Raw genomic sequence first — 24,641 nt, forward strand, 5'->3', positions numbered from 1 at the left:
AAACAAGGTATACTTCAACAGAGAAACACAGCTAATAACACCAAATTTCCACTTAGCAAATTCAATAGAAATACAGAAGGGTCAAAGAGTGAGTTTGGTTATACTTTGGAGAGTTGTGGCTTACCTTCTAAAGCCATATTGCTGAATAAATAAACAATTTGGGTCATTAGTTGAGTGAGCTTCTGTCTAAATGAAAAATTAAATTGATAGACCTGCTGGCATGATGAAAAGTATGAGGCATTTTTCCCCTAAAATGCAAATCTAAAATGTTACCCCATACTCCACACTGTTTGTTTAAATAAAAACTCATCACTAAATAACTCCAAATAACATTTAGAGGTGTAGCTAACTCTCACTCTTGTTTATCTAATCCAATCACAAATGTATGTTGACCCCTCAGCTGTTTACTGAGGGGCAGATACCCTTTCAAGACTGCTTGCCATTTGATAGCCTTGTATGAAATGTCATCTTGTCCTAAGCAATTTGGATCCCAAGTTTCTTCTCATACACCTATTGTTTGAAAAAGCATTCCAAAGTTCTTCTCTTTTGAACTTTTGAATGCACTGACTCATGCATTCTTTGAATTAAAAAGAAAAAAAACTGTTTAACTTGGTCCATTATACAAAATTGGTGAGATAGTTAAGGTTTATTGTGCCAACCTGGCTGATAAACACATGGGATTAATTGAAGGGCCGAGAGATAAATGACTCCGTGAGCCTTACCTTTCTTGTTCTCTGGTCTCTTATTCTCTGATGGTCAGACCAGTGTGTGGCTGCCTTAGCTGGTAAGGCTCACTTCCTGTGAGACATCCCTGAGGAGAAACCACATGGGCCTACTCTGATGCAGTCCTGGGTGCTAGAGCTGACGTGCCAGTGCTGGGATGCTTACATGTTCACTGATTTGGCTTTCCTCCTGGAGTCGGCATCATTGCATGTGTTTTGTGAGATGGAGGAGGACTTTGTGGATTGGTGTTGGAACCATGGGCTAATGTTGGACTTACGGGCTTGGGCAGCACTGGGTTGGGATGCTTTTTGAACGCACACTTCCCCTATATATAAAACTCTCTCTTATAATATATGAGTTTCTGTGGATTTGTTTCTCTAGTATACCCAGACTAACACAGTTGGTATTGTAAGAAGCATGCACATATTCTTGATTGATCTTATTCAGTGTTGTGTCTTTAGCATGATTCTACTACTCTTTTTCTGTGTGTCAGTGATTTGATTTAGATACAGAGACACTATAGGATAGGCTACAATTGTCCCATGGAGTTTTCTAGGCTGAAGTCTTTATGAGAACAAATCTACATCTTTTCTCCTGTGGTGTCAAATATACTGTATTTGATAAATATCTGCATATGTAAACATATTATTTTTGTTGCAAGAATTTCAATTTCCATAGACTTTTTAATAATATGTCCGTAAAGTCAATAGACATAAATTAGCAATAAATAATGAAAATCTAATTAAACCATTAAATGAATGTATGACTGTTAATAACAATAGTGAAAATAAATTGTTAAACTAAGACATGCTGACTACCGGGTCATTCTGAGAGTAGTAAGCATGGTCCTGGACCTTAAGAAGCCTGCCAAAAACAAGACAAACCCATTGCCGTTGAGTTGATCACGACTCACAGTGGTCTTACACAGTCTGATTTAAAAACACACAAAAATGTGGAGATATTGAGGTAATATAGAGGTTCTTGGGATAGTACGTTTATGAATTCCTCCAGGGGCTCACTGCTGGTGAATTGAATGGAGATGGCTGTGTCCAGGATAGTAAATACAAGTGAACAAAACAATCCAAAGTGAGTATTGTTTCCTGGCATGTATTAGTACTCACTGAATATCATCCTGTCCATGAGAATAATAGTGGTAATGAATAGATTGTTCTTAAAATACCCAAGCGGCCCTTCTACTCCATTCTTGGGGTTGCTGTGAGTCATCCTGGACCTGATGCTATGTAGTACAAACAAGTCAAGATGCTATGTGTCCGATTCCTTGATAAGACATTAACATTCTTTTAGGTCTTAAAAAGTATAGATTATCCAAGAAAAACAAATATGGCAAATGTGCATGGAAAGAAACATAAATTAATCGTTGGACAATTGACAGGGAAAAAAATGTTTGAAGAGAGTTGGCCTATGAAGACAGACATAGAATGAAACCATTTTGCATTCGATGAGAAAGAAAAAGGCCATTGTAAGAAAATTCAGTCGTTTAAGGAAAGGTAGGGAGAGGTAGATAAAGGTTAGATTGTAGAATATTTTAAACAGCTTGACTCAAAATATGATGTTTATTCTGAATGTTATCATATAACATCAGAAGTTTATAAATAGGAAGGATGACATTGACAGACTATGCTTGGAATAAGCCTGTGTCTGGGCTTGGAGAGAGGTCAGGAGAGGGGTCAAGTTGGAGAGCCAGAGCCCATCTGAGGATAATTAGACGTTCCAGCACAGAGGGGCTGCACGGAGGACAAAATGCATCGGGGGGCAGTTTAGCACCAACAAAACACAACACTCCTCTAGTTCTTTAATCCTTCCTCCCCCCACTATTATGATCTCAGTCCTACCTTGAAAATCCTGCTAGACTGGTGGACATGCTGCAGCACAGACAAGAGCTTTATAACATACAGAATTCAGGAACTTCAGGAAAGACAAACCCCCTCAGAATCAGTAATGGGAGTAACAATATGCCAGAATAACCCCCCTCGAGGGGGATGGATTCCAGGAGAGTTGGTGAAGGGATTGAATGGACGGTGTAAGATGTGTATAAATAATAATAACAATGCATAATATATTAAGGGTTTTGGGGGGGAAGGTAGAGGAGCTGATATCAAAGGGCTCAAGAAGAAAGATAATGTTTAGAAATTGTTGATGCCAACAATTACACATGTGTGCTGGACATAAGGATGTATGGGTTATTATAATAAATGTAAGAGTCTCAGTAAAATGATTCATTTTGAATAAAGGAAAAGTGAGCCGTTTAAGTAAGAAAACTACTTAAATATGGAGTAAGTATTGCAATTGTTGAGGAAATATCGCAAACCTTTGGCAATGACTTCAGTGAAAGAAAACTGTTAATATACAAGGGTGGTTTCCAAAAGTTCATGAAAAAGAAGGAATGAAAAGGCACTGTTATTTTCCCACAGACTTCTTGTAGTGCCCTTGTATGGCCAGTTTCCTGAAGGGTCTGCAATTCTTCTGAGAGAAAGATACTTAAACACAAGCAATAGACCTGGATCGATAAAGAAGAGAGGATAGCTGTGTACTTAACTAAGTGGAACATGTAATAATGTGGAACAAATGAGAGAAAGAAAACAGAAGTCGTTGGAGAAAGTTTCGTTTAAATTACTTCTAGAAATAAGCGTGACATTTAAGTGGGCAAAAAAGAAGGAGGGGGAAGATATTGTGAAGGGAAACAGGAAAGTGTAGACCTATGAATGAGTATAGTGTTTGCATGGGATAATAATTTAAAAAAATAATTAATAGTTGGTGCATCCATGATAAGGGAAAGGTAGATACATAATTTCTAATTAGAAGTTGTCCAAATGAAGTATTAGATCACTATGTGTTCATTATCTAATTAGCTACTTACAGCAAGGTATTTCTCTAAAATTTCCAGATGGTGGTATTTTAATACTCATAAAAACCATAAGGAAGTAGGAAGTGGGTAATATCCCTATACTGCAGATGCAGAGAATGAAGCTTCTTAAGCTTAAGTTTTAAGCTTAAATTGCCACCGTGTGCCAATAAGTGAAATCACGATTACAGCTAGGATTTGAATCCAAATCTCTCACTTCATAACCCCTGCTATCTCACTGCCCCATATCACCTCTACCCTCTGGTAACCTGAAGTCCATTAGACTTGAATAAGGGAGTGGCAAGTGAAAACCATGGTTGAAATTCAAGAACACCCTGAGTATTGCAACTCCAGGTTGCCTAAAGCCTGCTTTCAAGTCATTGTTAGCATTGTCATCCCTTTTATCGCATCCTTTAAAAACATCTTTCCTAGTCATAAAGAAGTAGTTTCTAAAACCGAAGTGATAAATGGGGCCATAAGCCAATGCTTTGCAATTCAGATGAAATCGTTAGAAGGCAGCACAGACATTCTGCCTTAGACTCCTCCTGCGGTGGATGGCTCAGGCTCCACAGGGTACAAACCTGAGCTGAGACACTTCAGAAAGAGCAAGATAGTAAGGTTACATTACAATGGGTTCAGAGGGAAAAAAAAGTTTAGAAAACATATATTTTATCTCAGAGCTATCAGTAGAAAACTATAATAGGCTTAAATTAGATTTAAATTAACTGGACATATGCTTGCAGTGACAATTATAAAGACCTTCAAGCTAACAAGAAAATTAGGCCAGAGAATGAGCTAATTCTAAAAGTTCCTAACAAAAATGTCTCTCTCTATAGATATAGATAGATATATCCATATATATATGCATGTTATGAACATAGCAGATATATATATCCATATATCCATATATATGCATGTTATGAACATAGCAGAAAACAAAATTTCATAGTCACATACTGTTCTCTTAATTCGGCCATCACGAAAAAATGAGGTTTGAGCAAAACTGCTTTCATGAAAAAATTCACTATGACCAGAGAGAAACTTCCCAGGCGATATCACTAGGTGCATTAACTCAGAGTAGATTGATCAATGCTCACCTAGTGAGGAAAATGTGTATCGCGAAAGCCCCACCCAGTGGAACTTTTTTCCTGTTTTGGGGGTGCCCTCTTGTATATGTAGCCATTTTTTATAGGAATCTGTATCCATAAATCTCTATTTTGAGAGAGAGAGATAGTTGCCTATAGGGTTATTCTACTACAATAATAATTAAAAGAAATATATCTTACAGGAAAACAATCTTGAAATGCAGATGCTACTGAAATTTGTCCATTGGTACCATCTTAACATGCTCAGGAGCTAACCAAAAAGTTGGAGGATCAAGCGCATGAGGGGTGCAGTAGAAGACAGGGCTGGTGTTCTGCTGTAGAAAAATTCATCACTGAAAGCTCCATGGAGCGTCATTCTACTCTGACACACATGGTGTCTTCGAGTTGATTCCACAGCAACTGAAATCTGACCAAATGAATTAATGATTCCCAGTACAACCACAGAATCTTTCAAAAGGCTCTTGTTAGTGGAGCTGCTGTCGAGTCTGCTAGTCATAGTCATCTGTTCTGTGTCAGAGTGGCACTCGGCTTCACAAGGATTTCTCCGGCTCTTTTGCTGGAAGTAGACCACCAGGCCTCTCTTCTAATGGAAGTCTGGGTTAGCAGTTGAGTGTTCAACACCCTGAGATTCATTGGGGTCTTGCGGAACCCTTCAGTACATAACTCCAAAACTCACTGCCATTGAGTTGACGCCAACTCATAGTGATCCCACAGGGCTAGAGAGAACTGCCTCTGAGAGTTCCCCAAAGTGTAACGATTTATGAATACACCACCAGGACTCCGTTCTTCAGTACATAGTAGGTATTTATTAGGCATTTTTATACATTTCCTAATATGTAATACTGACTCATTATTAAATTCAATGTACTGAGAAATGTCTCATTTTGTTCCTATTACCACGATTTAATGGAGAAGAAAAATATATGAGACATTAGAAAATATGCTCAAAGTCATTACCACCATACTCCTTCCTCCCTATCTTCCTATCCTTTCAAACCTGGATCAATGGCCTGTGGGGAATGACACAATTATCCCAAGGTCTTGCCCTGCGTCTGTGGATGAGTCTGAAGGGCAGACTCTGATTCTCTAATCCTTTCCTGCTGACTCCCACCCTCACCGCACCGCATGCAGCGTTCTGGCAGTCATGTGATTGATCCTCTGCTTTGTAACAGCAACAAAAATGGCGTAGATCTCATGAAGGATACTCTCCTAAAGATTAGTGGAAACCCAAGCCCTGATGTGAACATAAATATCATGGGAGCTAGAGCTACTAAAGAACCACAAGCGACATGCTGACGTAATCATTCTGTGTGGGAAAATGTAAGTTGCCACTATTATAGAGTTTTTCTTGGTTCTTTCTGTCACTTCCAGTCTCACCCTGCAAAAGTCCCAGAATTCCTGGGCAGCATTCCATCGGAAAAGAATGTCTTATTTTTACACCACAACTGTTAAGGATCCCTGTGGAATCACAGCTGGTGCAAACTCTGCTTCCCAATGAGCACCTGGAGGTTAGGTGATTCATTATTGCCTTAGTCTGGCTAGCACTGTCCCAGTTCTCAGGAACGTTTGCCTTCAGTACTGTGTTCCAGTTTCTTTTCACCATGTAGCCTCTGGTTCCAAGCCTGATGATCCATCGGTAACTGAGAATCTGCAATCCAGACACCACCGCCTGTAAATTAAGCACTAATCTTTCAAATGGATAATGTCACTAAGACTATGCTAATAATACTTTACCACTGGTAGAGGACTGAAATTCACAAACAACAGTTATTTATTTCCTACTATGGGCTCACCTTGATATGATGGAGTACAGTTAGCCCAATGCTTGACACACAGCATCCGCAGAGCTCCTAGACAAAGGAAACCCACGATCTGCTGACTATAGTAAAAGTCTTTCTAGGAAGTTCTTCCCCTTTCCTCTTATATTATGACGAAATGTGTCCTGGCATTGGTAAGCATACAATCCTTTGACAATGACTAAGTAAAGCCATCTAACACTCAGAAACATCACAGATTCCAGTCAGTCCTAACATGTTGTTAAAGCAATGACCTTTGCAACATGACAGGGATAACTGTTCTAGATGAAATAGCGAGAAGGGTGCCCACAACTCTGGCAATACCTCCTGGAGGACTTGGAAAAATATGTAACTCTTGTGGAAAATGATAGCATAATTTTCAGTTATTGAGCACTGTTTTGATAGTTTTCCATGCCATTGCATTTGCTTTGTTTAGCTTTTGCTGACTTTCCAGTTATAAAACGGGAAGAAAAATACTTATGCTGAATGGTTATAAAATTCAGGAAGAGTTTTGCAAGTTTAATGGCAATTAAAAAAGGAAAGTAAAATCAAATCTTGATTTCTTCTATATTGGATAAATGTTAGGACAGACATGTATGTCCATGATGTCTTTTGGATAAGTTAGTAGGGACCTATTCCAGGGATGGTTCTTCATACCAGTCATTCAGTGGATGAGTGGAGAAAGGAAAGAAGTTTGGGAATTTTACATGAACACTGAACATTGAACAACAAGGGTAAAAGGTAAAATTTTATTTCAGGGGCAGAGGGAACTCTACTGTTGGGTTAAGCTGTCATCTCTTTGTTGAAGAACTGTTTCAGGCCCAAAGAATCCCATGCAACCAGCTCCTATAAAGATCTCTGTTGCCTTTAGGCTTACAAACTGCATAAACGATTGTAGGTGCACACTTACCGAGGGACCAGTCCGCAATGTTCGGGATTGAAAACACTAGTGTTCTTATGACTATTCGTTCAGCAATTAGTGTGGTGGCTAGGATGGAAATGAGACCACGTCAAATCTCCTCAAAGCCAGAGAAAGATTGTATATGTGGCTAATTGAGACAGGTAAATCTTTACGACAATATCCCCAGCTAATGTTCCCCTAAGCCTATAGAAATAACTGAGGTTAGAGGGGAAAAGACAGGGTGCTGATGAATAGATGTCCTATGTTCTAAGGAAGACATAGCCAGCCAGATGGCTCTTGCTTTATAGCTTCTCTGTAAGGAGAGGACTCAGTTTAATTCTGGAGTCCATTTATTGGGAATGACTCCATTATTGAACTAAACAAGGGGAAATATATTTATTCTACATTCCTTATTCCTTGGTCTGGAAAGCAATTCAGGACAAAATACTAATATAGAGAATAAATATATAGAAACAACTAATAAAAATCTCATTCACTGCAAATTTATGATAGTGTCGATCTGGACTGATTGGATTTTGAGTTACGTTATATAATTAATATAAAACCTACATTACTTTTTGATAATATTTCAGATAACACCTTAAATGCAATGCATTTAATCTGATAGTAACAGCACAAGAAAGCCTACTTTTGGCGGAAGAGAAATGATAACACTTTTTGTAATAATTGAAATGTGATCACAATTAATAGAGGCAGTAATAGACAATGAGACTTGTTTAATACCCAAAGTTTATAGAGGAAAATGTGACCCATAATCCTGCAGATTTGGGTTCAGATTGCAGTTCTAAATTTATGAAGTTTGTAAATAAGACACATGGTTGAATCCGAGTCAATTTACTCATGGGAAATTGGAAATCACAGAGAATTCTCAAAAAACTTAGGATAACATGACTTTAACATTGGTAAAGCGGGACACCATTGATAAAACTCATATCCTGGTGAAATAGCCACATGGCAGCCAAAAACCGGATACCCTAGCTTGTCGTGCATTTTTTCCAAAAATCGGGACTTTTAAAAAATGCTGTGGGACACGGGAAAATTTGTTAAAAATCGGGACTGTCCCGCCAAAAGCGGGACGTCTGGTCACCTTAGCTTAGCAAAGTGTTTGCACATACTAGGCAGCCTATGTTTTCTGTTTGCCCCCTTAGTCTCTCACAACTTTGGTATGTTTTGGAAGATGGAGGGATTGAAAAGAATGGCTAGGGCGTCACCATATATAATACCCATTGGTGTTCAAATCAAAGTTTATATATTGAAAGTAAATATTAGGTAACTTTTTCAAACACTAGCTGCAAGGACCATAAAACTACATTCTTTTCACTTCTTTAGCAATAAGTAGCCTCTCAAATATAGCCACTTTCCTGAAAACAGCTGCTCTGAGGTAGATCATTTAAAAATAACTAGAGGCACAGAAGAAGAAAAGTTTTACAATTTTTAAAAAAGGAAAATGAGCTATTCACTAATGATATTGTGTCAGGTAGTGGTCTGAAAATTTTGTTAACTTGAAGTCCTAATGCTAAAAGAAGATGAGAATCTAACTTTTGTCTCTGTATGTCTCACAGTGCAGAAAACTTACACATCAAGTCTCAGCCAATTGCCAATAGAAAAGAATAAAACTAAATTATATATTTCTCCCATGTAGGAACTTAGACGGACTCATTCTGGGATTCTAATCAGGGTTACATGACAAGGTTTTTCTGTTCCTTTTTTGGTTTCTCAATTCATTGACCATTTTAATAGTCTTCTTTGTTTCCTTCTGACATGTTTGATAGCAATGACTTAGGTGCAGGAAGGGGAAAATATGAGACTCTCATATCATCCGTAACTATCCAAATTAGTCATTCTACTTAAAGATCTAGACGACTTCCCTAACAATATCTCTTAATGTAATCCTAAAAGCCTAGCCAATTGCTTTAATGAACTTCTACCAGGTATGGAAAATAAAATGTCTTTTATGACTAACTTAATGGTCAGAGATAAAGTTGAATCTCTCTCCTGAACTGATGAGCAGCCACCATCATCTTCACACCTTCACATAATGAGGGGGGAAATTGAATAAAACTTGAGAGCCTTGAGCCATTATAGTGGCTAAATCATATTTCTCTATTTTTAAGCGAAGGATCTATATTTTTGCTATATAATAGCGTGAGAACTCAGGAAAAGGACAGCTAATAAACGAAGGACTATATTGTAAGATAATAACTACAATTCTCGTTAAAGGTCATCTATATGAGAAAGTATGATGCCTTCTTAATACTGCTTGTCATTTTCTGGCTCAGCATAATTTTCTTATAGAAATGAAAGCCTCCCCGTGACACTTTGGATCTCACACACAAAAAATAGATTAACAGTTGACAAAGTATTAATCGCAAGAAATTCCCTCCCTTGTAATGAGCTTTCAAAAGGAAAAAAATATATACTGAATGAAGGAAAGAGTTGCCAAATTCATCTCACTGATGTTTCTTTGTTTTTTTCTGGGTTGCCCAATCTGCAAAGGATTGTTGTCAGGTCTTTACATCATAAAGCAGCTGTGGAAACACTGCTCTGCCCTTGCTCATAGTACAAATGAGAGTCAAATCAATATGCCTTTTAGAAGTCATACAGATGAAAATTCCATAAAATCTAACATATTTACAATATGCATATTTGACATTTAATTTATTATTTTAAAATTTCATTACCTGGTATAAAATTGATATTTAATAAATATTTTGAAGGAAGAAATTAGTAGATTGTCAGGATATTTTTCTTTCAGATATGTAAATTACATCAGTCCCTAGTGGTCCAAAAGTTAAGCACACAACTATTAAATGAAAAGTTCCAGTTTGAACCAACAAAGCACCCTTTCAGGTGCAAAAATTGGTGATCTGCTCCCACCAAGATTGCAGAGTAATTTTGCTATTCTACTGTGTCCGATGGGGGTCAGTGTGAGTTGAAAACCTGCTTGATGGCATGCAAAAACAACATTTACAATAATTCGGGCAAGTAAAATGCCAAAGATCATTAATCATTTCTATTAGAGTAGTGTCCTAGCATCATTGGTCTTTGTGAGCCTGGGCTAGACTAATTGTAACCTAAGTTTCTCTGACTTCTTAGTAATATCCATAAATTCTGTCTTCCAAGGATTAGGATTTGAACACTATTGCTTGGCTCGGTGTAGACACTCAAAATAATGCTTCCTTCAAAGACTCATCTGAATCAATTTTGCATGCAAACTAATGAAAATACTCAGAAGGCCAGGCATGGATTAACAAAGTTGTGAATATTGTTTCATTCATTACACAATAGTATTGAATGGAGTAGAATGTATGTTTAATTCTACTTTATCACTGAAACTCACTGCCATTGAGTCAATGCTGACTCATAGTGACCCTCTGTTAGTGCGGCAGAAACATAATCTGTCAATTTGGAGTTTAATCTGTTAATCAGGTCCCAGCTTGATGACCCCATTTGGATGCATAAAGGACATAAAACCTCACTGAAGGTAGGACACAGACACTCCCAGTGAGACATTCCTGTTGACAAGCCACATGGAGACACACTGATGGAGCCAGAGCCCAGGAGCTGGAGGAGGCACAAGATTCTTCCAGTGCCACTGGATCTACAAGATTCTTCACACACTGGCCTGTGACTTTCTTGAATTCGGCATTATTGCATGGCTGTGTGAGTCTAAAGAGGCATTTATGGACTAGTATTGGACATATGAGCTAATATTAGATTTATGGATTTAATCTGGACTGGGGTGGCATATTTTCTTAATGTATAATTGTTCTTTGATATAAAGTTCTCTCTTACACACATATGAATCTCCCTGGATTTGTTTCTCTAGTCTCCCGGGACTAACACAGTTGGTTTTCGAGACTATAATTGTTTACAGGAGTAGAGAGCTCAGTCTTTCTCCCATGGAATATAAATGAGAAAATAGACACTCTAGGAGGTTCACTATCACTATCCTGTTAGATCACAGAGGTAATACTGGAGCTGGACTTTGAGCTCAGGTATGTTGTTGTGTGTCAAATCCATTCTGACTCATTGCAACCATATAGGATTGAATGAACTCTGACTGCCCCAAAAGAGTTTCCTTAGCTATATTATTTATGGGAGCAAATATAAAAGTTTTTCTTTTTTTGAACAGCCATTTGGTTCATACAGCCGCTCTTTGGGGTAGTGCCCTACATGTAATTGGGCCACTGGGGCTCTTGAACACATACATGGCAGATACTAAAGTCTATTATTAATGATGGTGTTGTCTGACTACCCAAGGACACCTCAGAGAGAAAAACACTGGTTTATAGAGAGAAGCTTTTATAATCCAGAAAGAATGAGTTATAGATGGCACAGTCTGAATTGTGCTGAGATTGAATGTCAATCCTGAGTTTGCTGGAGAGGAATGTCAAAAGTAGCATGGACTGCTAAAAGGACAAACAAATTTGTCTTGGAAGAAATATGACCAGAGTGCTCCTTAGAGGCAAGGATGGCAAGACTTTATCTTGTATACTGAGTTGATATTATCAGGAGAGACCAGTTCTTGGAGAAGGACATCACTTTTGATATTCTTGCTCAGAGCAGACAACACACAGAGAGGACCATAGGGCCAGCCCCACCATGGGACAGAGCATCCCTCATTAAACCATATTGCTGTGGGGGACAACACTGGAGACACAGTGTGGGAATTGTGCACAGACTGACCCCATCATGCTGGGGTGAAACACTAAGGGTATGCAATAGAGCAGCAAGGAGGGCAAAGTGATGAAAACCCCGAGAAATACCAAAAACGGATTTTGGAGACAAAGTGTGCACCCCATCAGATGCCATTGGAAAACACTCGTAAAGGCCAACAAACAGACCTTGAACTATTTATAGGCCTTTCCATTTTTGTCAGTGGCTTTCTTTTTGTTTTTGTTGTTGTTTTGCTGTTTGTTGGTCTTGACTTCCTTCATTGTTTCATTTGGCTTTGCCTGGTTTTTGTGCTTATTGATGTATCTGGATGCTTCTTTAGTTTAGATAGGTGGGACAAAGAATTTGGAGATGAATAGAATGGGACCAATGGTTCCAGAGGGATACGGGGGAAGGGAGGTAGGAGAAAGGAAAGGGCAGTGGGGAACCAACCCAGGGACAAGGGAACAACAAGTGAACTAAAATCAATGGAGAGAAGGGCATAGGATGCCTAGTGAGGCTTAATCAAGGGCAATGTAGCAGTGAGGAATTACTAAACCTGAATAAAGACCGAACATCATGGTGGGACAAGAGGAAAGTAAAAGGAAATAAAGGAAAGAACCAGGAGGCAAAGGGACATTTATAGAGGTCTAAATACAGGCATGTATATATGTAAATATATTTATGTATAACCAGAGGGGAATAGATCTATGTACTTATCTCTATATGTTAAGAATTAAGGCTTCAGATGGACATTGGGCCTTGACTTGAGTACTCCCTCATCATAAGAACACTTTATTCTAACAATCTGGCATTCTGTGATGCTCACCTTCCCACCACAATCGCTGAAGACAAAAAATTGCATAAGCAAATGTAGTGAAGAAAGCTGATGGTGCCTGGTTATCAAAAGATATAGTATTTGGGGTCTTAAAAGCTTGAAGATAAACAAGTGACCATCTAGCTGAGAAGCAACAAAGACCATATGGAAGAAGCACACCAACCTGTGTGATCATGAGGTGTCAATGGGATCAGGTGTCAGACATGTAAGACCCAGAACAAAATTATACCCAATGTGAATGGAGGAGGGGAGCATGGAGTGGATACCCAATACTCATCTGTAGACAATTGGACATCCTTCACAGAGGGGTCACAGGGAAGAGATGAGCCAGTCAGGGTGCAGTGTAGCACTGATGAAACATACAACTTTCCTCTAGTTCTTTGGTGCTTCCTTCCCCCCACTATAATGACCTCAATTCTACCTTACAAATTAGATTAAATCAGAACAATGCACACTGCTACAGATAAGAGCTTGATGCCCAGGGAATCCCATATAGATAAATCCCTCAGGACCAACAATGAGAGTAGAAATACCAGGAGGATTAGGGGAGGCCGGAGTGAGGGAGAGAAAGAGGGAATCGATCACAAGGATCAACCTATACCCCTCTCCCAGCGGGATGGACATTGGAAGCAGGTGAGGGGTGATGTAGGACAATCTAGGATATGCAAATAATAATCTATGACTTATCAAGGGTTCATTAGGGAGGGTGGGTGGGGGAGTCGTGGAAAGAAATGGGGAGCTTATATCAGGGGCTCATGTGGCAAGAGAATGCTTTGAAAATGGTGATGGCAGCATATGTGCAAATGTGCTTGACGCTCTGGATAAATGTATGGATTATGATAAGAGATGTAAGAGCCCCCAATAAAAGTATTAAAAAAAGTAACGGGGCAGCAAAAAAAGAGGAAGGCCCTCAACTAAATGAATTGATGCAGTGGCTACAACAACCTTGGACTTGAAAACGATGGTGAAGATGGCACAGGACCATGGGGGGTTTCCTATTGTGCACAGGATCACGATGGATCAGAACTTATGTGATGGCATCTTATAACAATTTGAGCTCCGGAACTTTATTCCTACAGCAGAGAAGATCTTCATTCATATCCAGAAATGAAGGAATGACTTATGCATCACATAAATGACCAAAGTCAACTAATAAACTGCTAAGTCCAACTTCTCATCTGTAATCAGACCAAGCTCACTGCCACTGAGTCAATGCCGACTCACAGGGCTCGTCTAAGACAGAGTAGAACTTCCGCTATGAGTTTCTGACAATGAAACTCTTTCCCACTATGCCACCAGGGCTCCTCCATCTGCAACTGTCTCCTAAAAATTCCCTGGTGTCCTCCATCCCCCACTGAGGAGCCAAGATAATATTTGAAGAAAGTGCAGTTGAATACATTTTAGTTTCCCAGAGCTACCCAACAAAATGTGATGAGACAGATGACTTGAAGGAACAGAAAATGCTTTCTTACAGTGGTGGAGGTTGACATCTCCTGTCACTGGGTTCGATTCTCTCTCTGAGTCAGACCCAGGGGTGCATCTCTGTCTCTTTTGGTATCTGTAGCACAGGCCTTGTTTCACAATCCTTGGCTACTATGTCATCCTCCTATGTGTGTCTATGTATGCACTCCCATTTATAGGACACCACACAGAAAAGACTACGTCTAGGGACCATGTTACTCAATAGTAACCTCTTTACAATGGTTGTATTCTAAGCAGGAGCACATCAATACCCAAACCAGACAGAATCCACTTCCTTTGAGCTTATTCTGACTCCAAGCATCCTTATTGAACAGGGTAAAACTGCTGCATAGGGTTGCCCAGACTGAGATTTTTAAAGAGAGCATATAGTATCATCTGTCTCTGGTGGCTTTGCACCGGTGACCTGGAAATTATCATTACAAGATTTAGCCCATTCTACTGCACTACCAGGGCTCTTTATTCACAGATACAGTAGTTAGAATCCCTACATATACTTTCTGAGATACAGTCCAATCCTTAGTGGACCTTGTTAGCCCTCTACCTACATGCTTAGTGGTGGTGACCCATTCTCCCTGAGTCAATGGCTACTCACAGTAACGCAGTATAACAGAGTGGAACTGCTCCATAGACTCCTGAGAATGTAAATATTTACAGTGGCAGACACTATCATCTTTTTCTGTGGAGTGACAGGTGCATTTGAACTACAGTGTTTAACCACCATATACACCAGGGCTCTTTAGTGGTCCTTCACTATATTTAAATTAAAACTTGAATTCCTTACTTACTGCAGATTGAAAGAGTCTCCCTGATCTACATATCCAACATCATCTCTATTTTCATTTGTTTCATCCAAACCTTTTATATTTTCAATTTCTCCCACTTAAAATGCTCTCACCCCAAGTTTTGCATGGCAGCCTCCTCACTACTTGAGTCTCACATCAAATAGAACCTTCACTAGACAAACTAACTGGAAGTTTCCCTAATACATTCTCCCATATTTCATTATTTATTTTCCTCTTAGCAGTGAAAAATAACTCAAATCCCTATTTGTTTCTTAATCTAGTACCATTCTCTTACTTGAGTTTGAAGAAAACATTAGAGAGAAAACGAACGTAAAGCATAAGATAATACAGGTGAAAAGTGTACCTAGATTCACATCAATGGACAAAGCAGTATGTTTTGTTTCATTTTTTAATGCATCCCTTTGCAAATAGTTCACAGATGGAGCAGTGAAAGAATAACCGTGGCTCTATGAATAAAACATTTAGCTACAAAAATAAAGCTTTGTTATACTTCTATTGTACTTTGATTTCTGGAGCAGGGTCACAGTGCAGACAGAAACATGATCTTGTCATTTGTCCAGAGCACATTTACATACAAGTCTCCAATTTAGGATTAAAAGAAACCATACAGGTCATTTAGCTCAATTATCTCTCTTTAGCAAATTACATGAGATGTATGGTAGGTGAGCATAATAATTACACATACGACATCAGTTTATGATTGACCCTGCTCCTTGAGGGTCCTTCCTTTGTGCTCTACTGTGCTGATCGCCCACTTGAGGAACACAGGAGAGGGAGGAAAGCTGCCAACCATGGGAGCAAATTACAAAGTGGGCGATATGCATCTCAGTTAACTCCATCACTCAGTAGAATGGCTCTTCTGAGTGATTTATTTTGAGTTGCTCATTTTGAAAACACACTTTTAATTTCAGTCCTTAGTTTTATCTTCAAAAAAGACAAAGTGTCAAAGCCCCCTTTTACTCATATCTTTGAAGTAAAATCCAATTACATGTACTTGAGTAGACTACTTCAGAGTCCTTCTATGGAAAGTCAAGTCACATTATTTGTTACTAGAGGTAATATGATTCAGAGGATGCTAGGAGATCAATTCTTTTCTCCAAGATCTAATGGGAGAGCTGTGATTTTTTTGTCATATGTCATATTCTTCTAAAAATGAAGTAGTGAAATACCAGTAATTCAGTTTTGAGGGTTCTGTTAATTTAGATACCGCTCTAATTTTAAAGTTATCATTGTAGAAACCTAAGCTCTTTTCTCCTGATACAAACTTATATTCATTTGTAGAAATTATGTGTATACCAAAGAGGAAGGAGAAGGTGTGGGGAGAAAGGGGGAACCAAACACAATGATCTACATATAACCCCCTCCCAGGCGAACGGACAACAGAAAAATGGGGGAAGGCTGACATCAGTCACTGTTATGACAGGAAAAAAACAAAAAGAAAAATTATCAAGGGTTCATAAGAGAGGGAGAGTGAGAGATGGGGGAAATGAGATAAAACCTAGGGCTCAAGTAGAAAGAAAATGTTTTGAAAACGATGATGGCAACATATGTACAAATGTGCTTGAAAAATGGATGGATGTATGGATTGTGATGAGATATACAAGCCCCGAATAAACTGATTAAAAAAGCAAACCTTCATGGAGGTTCTGTTGACAAATAAATTGCTTTATATTTTTTTTGAAAAAGAAATATTTTGTTGCCTCCTCTGGCATCTGTTTCAGCTCTTTACTGCATAGCTAACATAGGATTTCCATTAGGCTGACCTTCTTCTTCCTTCCAGGTTGATCCTCATATTAAAGGTAATATATCAGTTTGACTCTCCTTTTGTCATAGTGATTAACCCAGTATGAGCAGCAATCATAACCTAAGTTAGATGACTAGAAAGGACTGTTATGATCTAAACTCAGGTAAAGTGCCTAGGTGTGCAGCTGCATGGCCTAAATGTCAGTGGTCCTAACCCTTCATAAAGCAAGGCTTTGGGAGGTGCCCAAAAGGACATTAAGATGGGTGCCCAAAAGGAGGCTGAGCTGAGAAGCATAAGAAATGGAATTGTGATGAAATTTTGCCAGAAGGTAATATTTCTGAGGTTTGATATTTCAGGAGGCAATAGACGATTAGTATTTTTAAGTCAGTCTAAATTATTATTGGGTTTTTTGGTTGATTTGTTGCTAATTGCAATCTGAAATGACACAATCTGTAATCCTTTTTTTGTAGTTACACAAAATCTCATGTCAACCTGAGGATATTAAGAGTGAAAGGATGGAGTTTAGCTTGTCAATCAGGTCAGAGCCTGATGTTGCCTCCTTGTGGGTGTGGCCTTCTCATGAGGACTCTTCCTCTCTTCCTCCCTGCAGGCTGGACAAACTGTGTGCTTCACCTTCCTGTTGACAAGTCACATGGCACCACGCTGATGGCAGCCAGAACCCTGGAAATGCATCCACCATCACTGGATCCACAAGCTTTTCCACTCACCAGCCTTGATCTTCCTGCATTTAGCATCATTGCAAGTGGCTACATTAGTCTGAAGAGGAATTTATGGACTAGTATTGGCTTATAGGCTAATATAGGAATTGTGGACCTTATCTGAACTGACTGGAATGTTTTCTTAATATACAATTACTCTTTGATATGAAGCTCTCTCATACATATATGAATGTCTCTGAATTCATTTCTCTATTAAAACCAGACTAGTACTCAAACTGTGAGCAGTTTGACTTTTGAGATTCCAATCCTCTGTGTGTGAGAAAGAGAAAGAGTTAAAACCATTTTAAAGAAAGTTAGAAGTCAATAATATATACAGTTTTGTAGGAGATTACTTCCATGAGTCTATGAATATATTCACATGTCATTAAAATAAATTTAAATCACATTTTAATGACTTCATGCTCTTCTCCTATTTGCTTGTGTCATAATTTATTAAGTCTTACCTTTTTATTTGGACATTTAGGTTACTTCTAATTTCTTGCTGTCTAAACTGAAGATACATTTTGTCTGATCAATGCTTACTAATTCTAAATAAATATCTAGATCTGTGATAATTATAGCATCAAATATTATGCATAAATCTAAGGATTTTTATTGTCATTTCTAATTTATCCTTCAAAAAAGGCAATGCCATCTTAAAAAAAAAAGGTATGTGTTTCCCATTTTGAAAGTCCCATCATACCTGTGCATGAACCAAAAAAGAACAATGGGTGGTTTAAATCAGGACAGGTGTGCAAAAGACTTGTATCTTCTCAATATACTTATTTCATCTGTGTGCTGAGCAGATACTATGAGGAGCCGGACTTTATGAAGAGGAAAGCAGCATAAGAATTAGAGGAAGTCTTGTTAACAATCTTCGAGATGCAGGTGACACAACCTCGCTTGCTGACAGTGAGGAGGACTTGAAGCATTTGCTGATGAAGATCAAAGACTTGGGTCTTCTGTATGGATTGAATGTTAATGTAAAGGAAACTAAAATCTTCATTGGACCAATAGATGATAACATGACAAAAAGAGTTGAGATTGAAATGGTCAAGGATTTCATTTTGCTTAGACTCACAGTCAATGCTCATGGAAGCAGCAGAAAAGAGATAGAACAACACATCGCATTGGATAAATCTGCTGCACAAGACCTCTTTCAAGTGTTGCAAAATGTTACTTTGAGGACTAGGCGCACCTGATGCAGGTCATGGTGCTGTCAGTCTTCTCGTACGCATGTTAAAGTTGGACATTGACTAGGAAGATCACAAAAGAATGAATGCATTTGTATTTTGATGCCGGCAAAGAATATTGAAAGTATCATAGACTGCCAGAAGAATAAACAGATTTTTTCTTGGAAGAGGTATAACCAGAATGCTTCTTGGGAGCGAATATGGTGAGGCTTTGTCTCAGTTACTTTGGGCAGGTTACAGGAGAGACCATGCCCTGTAAAAGGACATCATGCTTGCTGAAGTAGAGGGTCACTGAAAAAGAGGAAAACCATCAAGGGGGTGGATTGCCGTAGCGGCCACCACAATCACATCAAACATCACAAGAATTCTGAGGGTGGCGTAGGGACCCATCAGTGCTTCCTTCTGTCCGGCAGAGGGTCAGAATGAGTCATAACCAACTCTGGGGACCTAACAGCAGCACCCTCACCTTCATACAACACTCCTTGATAGTCAGATATGGGCACAACTTCTTCAAAAGCATGAACACTATAACTACACACATTAATGGATATTATCATCACTATTCCTAATATTTCTAGTCGGAATATTATTTGAACAATTAATTTTATTCCATTCACGTTCATGTTCTTCCTAACTTAATTTTTATAATATTTCCAAGAGACAGATATTTTAGTAATTCCATTTTAGGTAGGTAAAGATAAACCTACAATGCAAATAACTTGCCTGAAATAACATGACTAATAAATTGGAGAACAACTAAATGTGTCAATTGTCCAACCTAAGAATCTGAGGATTAAAAAGCACAATGGTAACACGTTTTATCAGGGTGAATTCCTCACTCATTCTATTGCTCTAATATTTAACTCAGATTAGCCTTAGTGTAATAAAAGCCCCATTGTTAATAAGTTACTATTGATTTTTCCTTGAAATAGACCAGGATGATTATCATCAACCTTTGTTTTCTTTCAGTCAATGAGATGCCATTATCTATAACCAGTGACCACATGGCTGACTCCAATCCAGGACAACACTATGTGTGCTAGAGAACTGTGCTCCACAGAGCTTTCAGTGGAAGCTGATGGCCAGGCCTTTCTTCCGTGGTGCCTCAGGATTTATACAGACTCCTAATTTTTTTAGTTAGCAGCAAAGTGCTTCATTTTGCATCCTCCACTTCTGCACGGGTACACATGGGATTGTCAGGAATCAGGAAAATATTTAAATTAAAAGAAAAATTTAACAAATTAGATGGGCACTTGACCCAAGGAAATATTTCAGTCTCCCTAAAAAACCTCATAGTTTCAGTATGGCCGATGAGTTCTGTGTGTCCGTTGCAGTGAATTGGCAAACGCAACAAAGAAGAGGGCTGCGGCCAGGATGGATGGTGTCATTTGGTCTCAGAACAACTTGAAGAAAGGTGGAGGGTGGGGCCAGATGTCTGATCGCTGCCTTGGGGCAGTGGACCTCAGAGTGGTGTGGTGTTGGATTGTCCTCTCTACTAAAATGAGAGGAAGGTACACATAGCCCTCTATCATTTTTCTTCAAATATTAATAATATATTAAGAATTATTAAAATTAGCAAAAAAAATAACAAAACTGATCAAAGAGAATGAAATTTAACCAAATTTAAATGTTCTGGTTATTTCTTTTGATGTTCATTTTTCCTTGCAGAAAAAAATGTTTATTGTGTTCTAACATAGCAATACATCATTTAAAGGTTATAAGCAATTTTTGTTTCATAAAATTATTTAAATGGAGGTCAAGCAGTTACACATTGAGCTGATAACCACCTATGTAATGTTTATTTTTGGTATAACAAAATCAATTTATTGGTCAGGCATACTCAAATAAATATAATTGAAATAATTTTTGTGTTTTCCAAAGTTTCTTACCTTGAATGATAAATTATATGACTGCTTTAATAAAAAGGGACTATTTCCATTTATTATTCAAAAGTCACTGCAGGTTAGTAAAATAAGTGCAATTCTCATAGGGTTGTCAGCCTTGAGAATCAAATCTCCTTTGGGGTTTTTAAGACACAATTAAAAAAATAAATCCCTGTATGGCAGTTCCTTAGTCCTATGATTTGTGCATCTGATCAGAAAGCTTACCAGAAATTTTTGTTTTGTTTTTTAATTTGCAACTTTACAATAGGTAACATATTCAAACTCTTAGTAGCAGATACTGGCCATTGTCATGTTGGGAGGTAGCAATTGCTTTTTCACTACTCTCACTCTTACCCTGATGCCTCATCCATCTGCTTCTGATCCATGGGCTTCCAAAGAGCCCTGCAAGTGTTCTAGAGACTCAATCACATTAGTACAATCAGATGGCAGGATCTGGGTAGTCTTTGAAGTAGGCCAAACGTTTTCAGTTCTAGTCAGCTCTACAAAATGTAGAAAAGATTTCCATACTTCTTCTACAGACTGTACCAAATTAGGTGCCTTGCAATTCAAATTACGTTCATTATCTACGTCCCCATTTAAAACTTCAAACAGTCAGATGGCCTGTGGAGCAGAGAAATGGTAACGAGCTGGCGCCTGCCAAAGAGAGGGTAGTAATGACTTTGAGGTCATGATCTGGCAGAATGCAGAAGGAGAAATAGCTGGCAAATATCAAAGATGCAGAAGAAGAAAATGAATCCCAAGGATTTTTTGAAACACTGCCACTACGAGAATATAAGTAGTTTTGAAAGAGTATATTAGAGTTATGCATAAGAGAAAATGCTACTTTTTAAATGAGTTTCATGACTAAGTAAACCTGAATGATCCTACAGCTAATGTGAAATGAAGAATAGAGTGAAAAGGGCAGAGAAGGATGTGTCCTCCCTCTGTTAGATACACAAAGACATGTCCAGAGCTCATCACACCTGTGCGTAGGAAGCCCTCTTATTTTTAATTTACAATTCAGAGGAGAATCAGCTAATAATATGCAACAAAAGGCATTATTCAGATATTTCTGAGTTTTTGGTTTGAACCAAACACTTGTGGAGACACTGGCAATTTAGTAAGGAACAAAACAAGCCCTAACCTTGTGAAGTATATATTTTAGTAGACGCCAGGCAAATAAATTGGTTCAAAGATGAGACTCTCCACTTATGCAAATAATTACAGACTCAGAAACCCAGAGAGGCTGCTCCACTCTATCCTGAAGGGTTGTTGGTAGTAAATAATGAGTAGGCCACAAAAATAATGTGCTGTCACATATATAAAGTCAAAGGTTAACAAATAACAAATTCTATTTTGCAGTGATGGTAGGAGAAGATAGTTGGGTAAGAGTCCATAGGAAGTGAGGTTGGTAAATACCTGGGGAAGGAGTTCCAACCATTCATTGCAAAGGCCCTGCACCAGTAACAGGCTTGTCTGAGTGAGGACCACCAGAGTACAGGTTGCCCTGGGTTGGACTGAAGAAAAACAAGGGGGATGGGAAAGGAGGTTAGATTTAACCAGATTCAAGACTATTACAAAACACAAAAAAACGTTAACTCAGTTGCTGAACTAAGATCTGAGTGTGAAAGTCAATGCGTTATATATTGTCAAAGCTCTCATCACACTGGAATGCAAATTTACCTTTTCAGATACGTACATACGCTCACATAGATGACGTCTTTGGTTTTCTCAATGGTCTGTTCTCTCCTTCAGCCAGAGTTTCCTTTTCAAACCTACCACGAAAGGTGTCACATGGACTCAGAGCCCCCGCATATGCAGACGTTCTTCAGGACCCCTCTTTGTCTAGCAACCCCGTTCCTCCATCCATAAGAGACAACTAGCCAAAATCTCTCTCTCTGCAAAGCTTTCTGGGACCTGCTTCATGGCTTTACAAACACAATCACATGTCTCTTTTGGGTTCACTCTATATACTCTAGTCTCACTACAGGTCTGGAATTGTTCACACTCAAACACACACACACACACACACACACACACACCAGCACCATTACCCAAACACACATACATGCATGCACTTCGTTGTTCCAAAAAAATGAAGCAATTGGTTATTCAAAAACAGCCAAATAGTTAACTTTGATGACAACATTGTAAACAGAACCCCATGGACATACATTATTTATTGACCGTCTTTACTGACCTTTCCTGATGACCCTTAAAAACATGTTAAAAACACAACGAAATAAAAAAACCTCACTGGACAAGATCAGCCAATAGGTATTATTTGGTTATCTTAATTTAAAAAAAAAGAACTTCTATAGTTTTATTTCTTTCTGGATTACATCAAGCGAATTTCCATGAAAACAAAGCCCAGTAAAGGTTAAATTAGTGAAAACCACCTTGCACTGTATTCTTGTTCACCTCACCCCTTAAAATATCACTTATTCATAGAGTTCTTCCTGAAACGTCCACATAAGAAAGTGACCCTCAGAGGTCCTGTTCTTACTAACAGACAGAATATTTTCATCTGATTCTTAAGTGCCCTTTCTCTCAGAGAGAAGTGGAGAAAATCCTCTAGAAGTAATCTGGTTCCAGCAATTAAAACTGAGACAAACAGATAGGACACATGAACCAGTATTTCCAAGCAGAATGGGCCAATCCACACCCAGAAACATAGAGTGAATTTCCAAGAGGCTAGGTCTCAATTCTCTGCAGAGGCTGTTGGAGTCCAGCTTCATCTTCTTTCAAGTTATTAATAAAGGCACCAAATAGCACCACTTCCTATCTCCACCCCAGGGCCCCCCATTAACCTTACTCCATTCAAACAGAACATACCCCTTTCTGGGAGCTTAACCGGCTTTTAATCTGTGACAAGATGTTACTCCCTCCCCCATGGTTATTTATTTCTATAGTAACTCATATATGGAAGCCCTTATCAAGAGCTGAACACAAAAAAAGAAAGATAAAAGTTATATTTAAAAATGGTCATTAACAACACTTTTATTAATCCATTCTTTCACTAAAAATCCCCACAGGTTAGAAATACCACAAGTTTCAGGGGCAGCCGTGAGGTCTTATCTTATCAAATAATGCTTACTTTGAGAATTACAAAGTTGGAATTGTAAATACCCATGCTGATATTCCTTAATTAAGCTCCTCGTTATATTCAAAAGCCTAAATCAAGAATCCTGCCTTGAAATGGCTGAACTCTCTTTTGAAAGGAAGTGATTTCATTAAAAGGCAATGCTGAGATACATGTAGAACTCTCATGAATCCCTATACCCAGGCGAGCCCAGTTCCGTAATTTTGTGTTCCAGGAGAAAAAAATTAAGCCCTAAGTTATATCCAATTGCTATGATACTTAAATATTGTTTAGTCTTCTTGTAACCTATTTCTTCTATGAAGTATCACTTGATGGATTTCCATTCTCTGCATGGTGCAATGGTTAAATGCTTGACTAATACAGAAAGTCTAGTGATTTTTTTGTATCTCAGTTTTCCTTCAGCTTCAGCAAGGCCCTGGAGTTTGCTTCTGGTAGTTGCTCTCGTAGTTTGAGATTGGGCTAGTGCAGAGCACTAGTATCAGTAAGAAAACTCACTGAACAGATCCCCCCAAATAAGAGTTCAATCTCTTACAGTTTTTTAAAAGTGGTTTCAATTATGAATATTTTTTGGAGAAAACCATTTTTTCCAGAAGTTCATTACACAGAAAAAAATAGCTAAGATATTACATTAGAAACGTAGACAATTAAAAAAGCTTTAATTTAGAATTGAAATTAAAACATGTTCAGTTGACGATAGTATATAATTCTTTGAGACTGCACAGCCAAATTCAATTGTATTCCTTTTTAAAGTCTTTTCATCCATTCTCGCTCTCTTTTCCCCAGCTTTTCTCTTTCTCACTACACACACAC

At 38.4% G+C, this 24,641-nt stretch overlaps 1 long non-coding RNA gene across 1 annotated transcript in view; it reads right to left on the reverse strand.

Annotated features, from left to right (window-relative positions):
- Nucleotides 1–22,216, reverse strand: part of LOC123521762 — a 49,129-nt gene extending 26,913 nt beyond the window's left edge. The window contains exon 1 of the long non-coding RNA XR_006680111.1: nt 22,148–22,216. This is a non-coding gene — a long non-coding RNA (uncharacterized LOC123521762). The remainder of the gene's footprint in view (nt 1–22,147) is intronic.
- Between the last annotated feature and the right edge of the window lie 2,425 nt (nt 22,217–24,641).

Source organism: Echinops telfairi, unplaced genomic scaffold (genome assembly GCF_000313985.2).
Source record: "Echinops telfairi isolate 266 unplaced genomic scaffold, ASM31398v2 ScPeMD7_60;HRSCAF=208, whole genome shotgun sequence".
Lineage (NCBI taxonomy): Eukaryota > Metazoa > Chordata > Mammalia > Afrosoricida > Tenrecidae > Echinops > Echinops telfairi.